At 37.3% G+C, this 10,750-nt stretch overlaps 1 long non-coding RNA gene across 2 annotated transcripts; it reads right to left on the bottom strand.

Moving 5' to 3' along the window:
• Positions 1 to 1,069: 1,069 nt before the first annotated feature.
• Positions 1,070 to 3,143, bottom strand: LOC107708694 (uncharacterized). 2 transcript variants are annotated; one of them, XR_001636391.1, is made up of 5 exons: positions 3,044 to 3,143; positions 2,815 to 2,902; positions 2,583 to 2,639; positions 1,662 to 2,309; positions 1,070 to 1,115 (listed from the first exon to the last, which is right to left on the bottom strand). It is a non-coding gene; the product is annotated as an uncharacterized LOC107708694 (long non-coding RNA). The 2 variants fall into 2 exon arrangements; XR_001636390.1 differs by lacking the exon at positions 1,070 to 1,115 and having other exon boundaries at positions 1,649 to 2,309.
• Positions 3,144 to 10,750: the final 7,607 nt, after the last annotated feature.

Here is a 10,750-nt window from a genome sequence, read left to right on the forward strand (position 1 = left end):
TGTAGCAGGTGTCAGCAGAATGCACTGTGACTGGACAAAAGCGTTTACTTGTGTTCTTACATGGCAGTGAGTGAATGCAGTTTCTGTAAATGAGTAAGTTCAGAGCTCGCGCGCTACTTACACTCCTGCGCCACCTTCTGGATGATTCAGTGAATGACCCAAAAAACATTTAAAAAATGGATATGATCAATCTTATCGCTATGAAAAAATAAATGTGACCGTACTTCACGAGCGGAAAATGCTAGAAGACGTGGTTTTAGGACCCGCAGCTTCCGCACCATTCAGAACCACCAAACTCCAGAAAATAGTCATTTTAAACAAAAGAACAGACCTTTATCTGCGGATTATGCATAATATAATTGGAGCATCTGACGCGACTCGCTGTTTGAACAAGACATTCAGCAGCTTTAGAACAGACACATTATTATTATTATAATAATTAAAGCCAGTTTTTATCACAGCACAGTTAAATATCGAGCATCAGTCGGCGAGAAATCGATCAAAAACTGGCTGATTTCAGAGTCCCACATAAAGTGTAACATACTCGTCTGCTCACAATACATTTTTAAGGACTGTTTTGTTTTGAGAGCATCGTCTGTGAACCTCGGAAACACATCCCTCAAGCAGAGCACAATGCCATCATTCCTCCAGAATCTGATGAGTTTGGAGAAGCTCGAGCTCTCCAGCATCTTTCTGAAGCGCACCGGAGGAGAAATGGATCTCAACTACATTACAAGCCATGCAGTCTGTTGAAGGTAAAAATATGGAAGTGAAGCATTAAAACTGAGGAATAGGCCTATTCCTGAAAAAAAAAAAAACTTATTACAGTCACAATTGAACAAACTATCCAGGTATAGCGTTTTCAGTCAGTTTTAAAGTCAATTACTGCATGTACCCAACCAACCAATAGCCGCAGGAGCAGTTTTGCAGTCATGGATCTTGTGAGTGTTTATTTGATTCAGTTTATCATTCACACAACACGGCATAGATCTGCCTCTCCTCTTTTGAACAGTCTCTCACTTGCTCTCCTTTGATTTGATCACTCACTTTTTTACTTTTCCTTTCCTCCCTTACAGCCAATTAGCGTTCAGCAAAGTTCTTCTACAAACAGAAGCCTAGTCATCAAAGAGAAGGAGACAAAAATGTCAAGACAATTTTTTTTTTCAGACATTTGTCTAACTTATAATGGAAAGATAGAAAGAAATGGTCCTCCATTCTTCTCTTGATCTTCCTTCCAGTAGACTTTAGTAGAACATTTAGCTTGATTTGACCTTTTACATGAATTTCCCAGCTAACAATTTCTTGTTCTGAGAATGTTTTCTAAGCATTCAGTTTTGGTTGGGAACATTAAAATTCAGTTTTCTTAATGTTAGTGGAACGTCATTTAAAGGTTAGTGTGATGCTCCTGAAACATTCTTGAGATCCACGTCAGGAAATATCGCACAGATCCTGGATCCGTCTCTTAGCAGAAAGTATCGCTTTTGTCTGGTAACCAAACCCTTGTCTGGTCTCAGGTTGCTCTCTGTTCTGTCTGTCTGTCTGTCTGTCTACACAAAACAGCATCAACAAACATCTGTCAGTCTAAGAGTCTAAGAGGAAGCAGGGAAGAGAAGAAAGCAGGAGATGAATGATGATAAAATGAGCAGAGTTTATTGAATAACCTTATTGTTTCGGTCAGACTTCATCTGATCAGTGCAACCAACAGCAAGAGTTATTATGACAAAACTCCATAACAAGACGTCCCATAAAACCCTGGACACATTCTCCCTCGTCTCATTCGTGAAGACAAACATTAAATGAAACAACGATAAGTTAAACAACTTAGCAAGCAGTGCAAGAGCAAGAAGAATAAATAATCTAAGATATAATACAATAATATGAATTAATAAATGATTGATTGAACAAATTAGTAAACGACTGAATGATAATGAATGAAATAATGATTAAAAAGATAAATTATGAACAAAAGAAATAAAACACAAAACAGTCGTTTGGTCACTTTTCAAAGATGGTTGAATTGGATCCCAAGATCATTTTCAGTGTTTTCCATCTCATGTATTTATTTCTATTACAGAAGCGGATGAAGGAGAATAAATAAGAGTTGAGAAGCTCAGCATGAACAGAAACTCCCTTCATCATCATGTCAAAGATCAGTGACGTTCAGCTCTGAGCTTGAGTAAATAATGACCTGAGCGATTCACACTGATCATCCTCTGGACAAGGAGCCGTTTAACTGTTCAGATTCAGACTGATTCAGTGAATCAGGAGCATCAGATCGGAGCTTCATTTGGACACCAGATTCAGGATCTCTGAGAGAAACAGATTCAGATTCAGCAGATGAAGATTCACAGAGCTAAAGATTCACTTACAGCAGATGCAGATTCATTCTCATCAGAATTGTGTGAAGGTCAAATCATCATCTGTCTGTTTCACCTCTCAAATGTTCAAGTGATTCACTCCATTACATTTATTCATTTACCTGAATGACTCACTGCATTCAAAGAGCTCGTTTGATTCGTTCATTCATTCAGTGTGAATCAAACCCATGATCGTAGTGTTGTTCATCTACAGGAATCACTCACCTGTTTTCTGAATCATCCTCACGCTGACAGATGAACCACTGTTCAGTCTGAAAACATCTGACAACAGATTGAATCTGATTATTACATCTGATCACATCCATCACAGAGTCTGAGTTTATTCAGACTGAGTTCACAGATTCAGTGATCTGAAGATGAAGGGAAATGTGATTCATGATGAAATATAGTGAGATTCAATGACTGAGATGATTCTTTAAGATTGATAACGACTCACCTGAAGATCCTTTTACGCTTCATCAAACAGATCAAGAAGAAGATGAGAAGAACAATGATGAAAACAGCCAAAAGCCACCAGAGCTGATCTATACAAGTGATCAAAGATAAAATCAGCTGATCAACTCAAATAAACACATGAATGAACCAAAGAAATCTGCTGAAATATGAAAATGATGAAAAGAATATCAGGAAGCAAAACCAGAGACGTCACGTTCTGAATGTTTCACCTGAATGATGGAGATCTGGAGTCACTTTATTCAGAAGATCTTTACAAACACACAAAGATCACAAATATGAGTCAATATGAGAGAAAAGAGTGAAACTGAATCAGATCTGCAGTGTTTTATTAGTGAATAATCAGACGTTTATCAGCTGAAACTCACCTGAGGCTGGAGTCACTGCAGTTTCATTCCTCACTGAAAAACAGATTCACAATCATCATGATTCACTTGAAGATTCACAGAAGATTCACTTCAACACAGAGTTTGATCTCAATCAGGACACTAGGATGACCATATTTTAGTTTTCCAAAAAGAGGACAGTGGGGGGCGGGGTTCGAGGGCGGGAGAAGGAGGCAGGGTTTCGCCTAACACAGTATACCTAGCAAGGTTTTTTTTTTTTAGAATAAATAAAAAGAAAACAAGTAGATAGAATAGAAAAAGAATAGGGAATGCTAGTGTTAGAGGCTCATTTTTAAATAAAAATAAAACAAGTCAATAGAACAGAAAAAGAATAGATAATGCTTGCGTTAGAAGGTCATTATTTATAATAAATAAAAAGAAAACAAGTAGAAAGAATAGAGAATGCCTGTGTTAAAGGCTCTTTTCTTTTTAAATGAAACAAGTAGTTAGAATAGAAATAGAATAGAGAGAATAGAATGCAATCAAATAGAATGCAAATGTTTGAGGGTCAAGTTTAATTAATTAAAAAAACAAGCAGATTAAATTAGAATTAGCATTAGAATAGAGAGTGCTAGCGTTAGAGGGTCAAATGAAGATGAAAGAGATGTGTTTTCCGCCGTTTCTTGAAAATGATTAAACTCAGCTTCATTCCACCAGGAGGGAGCAGTTCATGAAAAACTCCATGAAAGTTTTATGACAGGTTGAACTTGAATGCAATATATTTCAACACAGGCATTTCAGTCAAATGTATTGTATGCAATATTTCAAACCTTTAACCCACTTCGGAAAATCAACCCATGACTACAGTTTAAAAGTAGCCCAATTCTGTGGAAAAAACACGGACTTGCAACCCTGCATCCAACAAGAGCTACCGGAGTCAGCTTTGACTGATCACAGGTGGAGAATAAGGAGAGATGACTGACAAGACCATGCTGGAGTATTTGCTGCTCAACAGATCCTGAGCTCATTGACAAATATCTGATCTTGTAAGATGTGCTCCCTTTACACAGAGTGCGTGTGATCGCGAAATCGAAAGTGAAAGTAAACAGCGCAAACGCTCATTCAACAGAGATTTAAATACTCTGCATCCTGATGCGCCAAAATTATACACAATATTAGAATGTTTAAAGGAGTGGACACGAAAATCGCGGGAGCGAAACACATGTTGCGGGAGCAGGCGGCAATGGTCAGAGATTCAGCGGGAGCGGGATTAAGAAAACAGCCGAATCCCCGACATTTTGGGCAATTAAGAAATCCCGGCTGGACACATTTTTTAGGCCAAAAAGAGAACATGTCCGAGGAAAAGAGGACGTATGGTCATCCTACAGGACACACTGATGTGTTTCACTGTTTCTCTCACCTCTGAAGGCGGTCACACGACTGTAATGAGACTGAAATGAAGGAAAGAAGCATTAGAGCAGCATTTATAGAGTTAATGAAGGGTTAAATATGAACACAGATGAATGTTAAGAGAGATTGAGTTGATTTACTCCATCAGCAGAATCACAGATGATCTCATGATTCAGATCATGTGTGTGATTCAGGGCCGGCCTTGACCAATTTGGTGCCCTAGGCAAGATTTGGTGCCCTAGGCAAGCCCCTTGCATCGCCTAACTTTTTTTTTTTTCAGACATTCTTAAATTTAGGGATGCACTGATCCTAACTTTTCATGCCAGACTGCAATACTGATTTTGTATTTTATATAAGCAAAAGACAAGAAAGAATGAAAATATGAGTGCATGAAGAATATGGTTAGTTGCTTTATTAGCCTATATTTTGATCTAAATTAGACTGTATAATTTCAAAACCTAAAGCAAAAACAGAATGGTCTGACTTTAGCTTTGTGAAATTAGGCTACATAGAACATAACAAACAGCAGATGGGCTGAATGACAATGCAAATTCACTCTCTGTCAGCAGGTGGCGCTTAAGGAACAGCAGTGATGCATTGTCTCCTTGATTACCGATGTAAACACAATGCATTATACAGAGGCAAGATGAAAGGAAAATGCCATCTAAACTGTTTCTTAAGACAGTCAGTTCCCCTCAGAGATACATTCTTACTTCACGCATTGTGAACAGTGAGCTTGCTCTGCCTGCTAATGTATTTGCTCCTCTGCGTCTCTGGCCTCTGTTAACGCCGTTTACAGACTCTGAAATAAAACAAAAAAACGTCTGGTTCCGATTTATGGTCGATCGGTGCATCTCTGCTCAAATTCAGATATCAAACTGCTTTTATTTTGGTGGTTTGCCAGCAAATAAATAAGTGAAGCGCTGCGTGTCATGGGCTGCACTCGAAGTCTCGAACATATTACTCGCTTCACTCAGAAAACTGCAGCGCATAGGTATGTTTATTTTATTTAATCGCAACCTTCGCGATATGACTATGGCATTACGCCATAATGCGATATCGATTATATTTCGATATATAATGCACCCCTAATTAAAATAATATTGTTAAAAAAAAAAAAACTCATTTGGGCGCCCCTAGCATTTGCCTATTTCGCCTATGCGACGGGCCGGCCCTGGTGTGAATAATGGTGTAGTTTGAGGACAGAAACACACTCACCTCTGTGTACCAGCTCTGCTCACAGTCAGTGAGTGTTTGATTCAGTGAATCAGAGGGAAGTTTGAACTCAAACCCGCCGTCAGTCTCAATCTCTCCACACCTCACAGTGATGTTAGGCATGTTTCAATGCTGAAAAGATTAAAAAAATATTTTAAATCACAGTACCAATTCATTGCATTATATTATTAGTGCATAACAAGTGTTTTCATGCAACAAACATTAACTCATTTATGGAAAAGATGTATTGATGTGCATATAAAGCTTTTTAAATACTAAGAACCTAATAACTTCTAAAATCATAGAAATAACTGCAATGCTGTTAGGATGTTTTGAAGTCTTTTCAACAAACATCAACTTTATTTTCAGTCTGTTCCTCACACAAAGCTCTCATATTTCAGAAATCTTGGAGTATACAGGAGTCATGTTGATTATCACTGTTATGATAGTTTGTCTTTCTGGATCTTGACAGTCCGAGACACCATTCAATTTCATAATACAAAAAAAAAAAAGAGCTATAGAGGAATGAAATCACACTGTACAAATATATAAACGGCTCACATCCCTTACGAAAAAGAAGTTTATATACTTTTTATGTACTTCTCAGAAATATACTTAAAATGACATTTAAGTATACTTGACTTATACTTAGAAAAAGTCTAAATATATTTTAGCTATACTTGTGCTCCTAGAATGCGTGTTTTCATTGTTATAGATATTTGTATACTTACTACATAAAGTATACTTAAAAATATACTTGAACTTTACTTAAGTATACTTAATAAAATAAACTTTAAGTATACTACTTTTTGGTAAGGGATGTCAAAAGGTACACATAAACCTTCACTTAAATCTTAAATGAATGAATGAATGAATGAATGAGCAGAGGCATGAGGCCAGTGAAGACATTTGACAGAAGACAGTGAGCCATGACATTTATTCATTGAAAAACCCTCCATCAGTTTTGTGCTTTAATTCTCCGCCGCTTCTCTCTTCGGCAGCCGCTCGGCGCTATTTTAGTGACACATGTCTAGAGCGCATCACTGTAACACGACAGCACATCAATTAATATACATGTTCTCTTATCTCACTCAGATGAGCACCTGGCTCTGTACACTACTCTAACTCTCTGTGTTCTGGCTCTAGAAGTGAATTCTCTTTTACATGTTGTTTATTAGCGTAAATGGACAAATGCCTGCAAAGTCTGACAATAATTAATGTAGCCTATACTTGTTGTTACTGTATTCCATACCTTAAGCGGATCCTTGGGCAAAATAAGTGAAGCAATCCTGACAGCAGAAAGATTTCGCTTCTCTTCAGAGCGTGTTGAGTATTTATTCATGATGATAGCTCATGGGAGGAGCCAAAGACAGAGGCTTTCCAAAAGAAAAATGAAAATGAAAAATGAAAATGAAAAATGAAAATGAAAAATGAAAATGAAAATGAAAAATGAATCACCACCTGTAGACAATAACAGTATTTAAAGTCGGCATGTAGCCAGAACGGTGTTCCATCACATCTGGTAAAAAAAAGAAAATAAGATAAAAAAAAAAGAAACAAACCTTTGATGCTCATGTTTATACTCGGGACACACGCATGGATGTGCGGTGTATTCCCCTCCATTGATCTGTGAATGTTTCTGTCCAGTGTCCAGTGCAGTGTGTGACTGTCCTCGCTGTTCCTCCGCTGTTCAATCCCATCAGAGCCGGGTTTACAGCATTTCTGCCCAGGACTCGGTTAAACTGTGCTCCTCGGTGAACTGATCCACTTTAACGGCGTGTTTCCCGATGATTGTAGAAATAAGGCAAAGTCAAGAGTAATGCATTACCACGAGTTTAAAAATGAAACGTACCTAGAAAGATGATCAAACATCACTTAAAAAAGCTCTTAGCTAAGCTTTAGCCGTTTCTTATTACTTTACCAGGAAGTGTTTTAGACCTCGTGGCTGTCTGAAAACAGACAAGCGCATAAAGATGGTTTCTAGAAAAACAAATGCATTCAAAACATAAAATCAATCTCAGTATAGCTTATACACAGTATGTGAGGATTTGTACTATTAATGAATCACACAGAGGTGCAGCGAGTTTAGTCTCAGCAGGAGTCGCGCTGCTTCTTCAAGTTCACTCACTGTGCTTTCACTTTCGGTTCTACGTCATGAGGAGTGCTCGTCATCCCCCTGCGTTACGTCACGCGATGCTAACACAGGCTTGTTTGAGATGCAGGCGGCTGCAGTGAAATAAGCGCTATATATATATATACTGTATATTATACACACACATAAACACACACATGCTGCAGGAGTAGCATTGTCCTCTGGTTTGATCCACGTCTCTGTCAGGGCCATGAGGTTTAGTCTTGAATGACTTGTAATAGAAGTAATAAAATCTGCTTTGTTTACAGCAGACTGGCAATTCCAGAGACCAATAGAAAAAGAAAGTAGTGTATTAGTAGACATAGGCAAAGTGCGCAGGTTGTTAGGATTGCGCTGCCTACAGTGTGTGATGCATGGTTTGCGAGTGGTAGTGATAGTAGGGATCTGGAAACACATAGTAAGAATTGGTTATAAAAACTGAAAACAGAAGGGGAACAAGTAGTAGGAAAGAGAATGATTCAGAAGCGATACTTATGTCCCTGCTGGATGGAGTCGAACGGTAGAGTCAATGATCTTTACACTCTTCGGTCTTCACACAACGGCTGCCGCGGTATACTAAGCTTTTTATATTCGTCTAACAAAACTCAAATTGAATTCAGCTGGACACACTTTCCTGTTTATCACAACAAATGGCCAAGCAAAGCGCACGACACTGACAAGGTACGCGATACAGTACGAGACCAAACGCGATTTCAGTGATAACAAAGTTCATTTTTGGGTGAACTATCCCTTTAAGAGCTTTAATATTTGTAAATAGTAAACACTTAATTTATATAAGACACTGATATTTATCTTTAATCAGGCTCTTTTTGAATCAACATTTTACTTCAATTAAAAATTATTATATGTATTATAACTAAACATTTAAAGAGAAAGAAGCTATTAAAACTATTCTGTTAAATTATCCTTTGTCCTAATGAAATGTACTATAGTTCTTGAATGAGTTTAACTGACTAGAATTAGTAAGATGGTGGTCACGAAGTAAAACCATGGTCCTCATTACCATGGTTAAATGGTTTTTTAAAATAAACAGTAATAATACACTATGGATTAAAAAAATAAAAATACCATGTAGAAACGACAAAAACTTCTATGAAAGTAAAATATTCCCCAATATTTAATATAAGTAATAGCAGTAACGTATAGGCTATAATAAATACATTTCTACTAAAACACCAGAGGCTATTTGTAGTGTTAATAACAGTAAGCTAAATGATGTGCTGCTTGTAATTATTGGCGTTTTCTGATTGACCTCGTCATGTAGTTTACATTGTTGCTATCACTACAGAAGCGTTCATGTCCTCTGTGTCGGTCCGACTAGCGCTGTTTATCGCTTTACATCTGCTGATCCCGCCTCACACTCCTGCAGTGTTTGCTTTTTACAATCTATGCGTTCAACTTCTCAAGAGCCGTTTCTGAAGGGGAATTCTGTTAAATTATCCTTTGTCCTAATGAAATGTACTATAGTTCTTGAATGAGTTTAACTGACTGTCCTCATTACCATGGTTAAATGGTTTTTAAAAAATAAACAGTAATAATACACTATGGAATTTGTAATTTTAAAAAAATAATTACATGTAGAAACGACAAAAAACAACTTCTATAAAAGTAAAATATTCCCCAATATTTAATATAAGTAATAACAGTAACGTATAGGCTATAATAAATACATTTCTACTAAAACACCAGAGGCTATTTGTAGTGTTAATAACAGTAAGCTAAATGATGTGCTGCTTGTAATTATTGCCGTTTTCTGATTGACCTCGTCATGTAGTTTACATTGTCGCTATCACTACAGAAGCTTTCATGTCCTCTGTGTCGGTCCGACTAGCGCTGTTTATCGCTTTACATCTGCTGATCCCGCCTCACACTCCTGCAGTCTTTGCTTTTTACAATCTATGCGTTCAACTTCTCAAGAGCCGTTTCTGAAGGGGACACACACATGATACAGCTACAAGTGTACTTGTGAGGATAGTGTGTATACACAGACCGTGCCATTATCCTCCTTCAGAGTGTTTCTCTGGTTCAATGAAAAAGCTGATTCAACTGACCAAAATATGCTTCTTTAAAACCAGTTATTTATTGCAATGTCTTTGAAATAGTTTACAATAAAAGCCACCAAAATACAATTCAATTTGAACGTAACTTTAAACATAATGACTGTTATTGTGAAAAAGTTGCCCATTACAAAAGAAATGAGATGATTCTGTAACAAATAACATTATTATGTTATTAGGTTGGCCCACAAGAAACATTAACGGAGGATTCGTTGCAGAGCGTCTGACAAAATGAATGTCTTGTATTGTAGAATGCACCGCCGAGAGTTCCCACGATCGTTTAATCGAAACCGTAAGTAAAACGCGTGCGCACATTCAAAAGCGATTTTAATACCCCGCGTTTAGAGAGCGACTCCCTGATGCGCGCAAATTAGGCTACATAACATATCTAGGCTATAATATGTTTTGTAGTTGTCTATAGCTCTGCATTTTGCTTGACAAATTTGGTCTATTTGCACTGAATATAAAGAGAGCACTTATTGTTCGCACTTAATACGACTAAGAAAGAACTGTTGTTTATTTTTTTTATTTCTATTTTCAATTTGTGAAAAGGAGTTCAGTTAGGAGGTCAAACGTTGTAGAAGCTCATAATTCACGAACAGTTCTAAGGTCTGAAGAGACTCTGAAGGAGAGAAGCCAGTCAGTTGAACAAAACCTTTTACAGTGCTTGAGTGTTGTTGTTTTTACTGCATATGATAATTCATACTCAGAAAGTAGAACTGAAATGACATTTATTACAAGATGATTGGTTAAATAAAT

Source organism: Sinocyclocheilus rhinocerous, unplaced genomic scaffold (assembly GCF_001515625.1).
Source record: "Sinocyclocheilus rhinocerous isolate Xijiao unplaced genomic scaffold, SAMN03320098_v1.1 scaffold2191, whole genome shotgun sequence".
In the NCBI taxonomy this organism is placed as follows: domain Eukaryota; kingdom Metazoa; phylum Chordata; class Actinopteri; order Cypriniformes; family Cyprinidae; genus Sinocyclocheilus; species Sinocyclocheilus rhinocerous.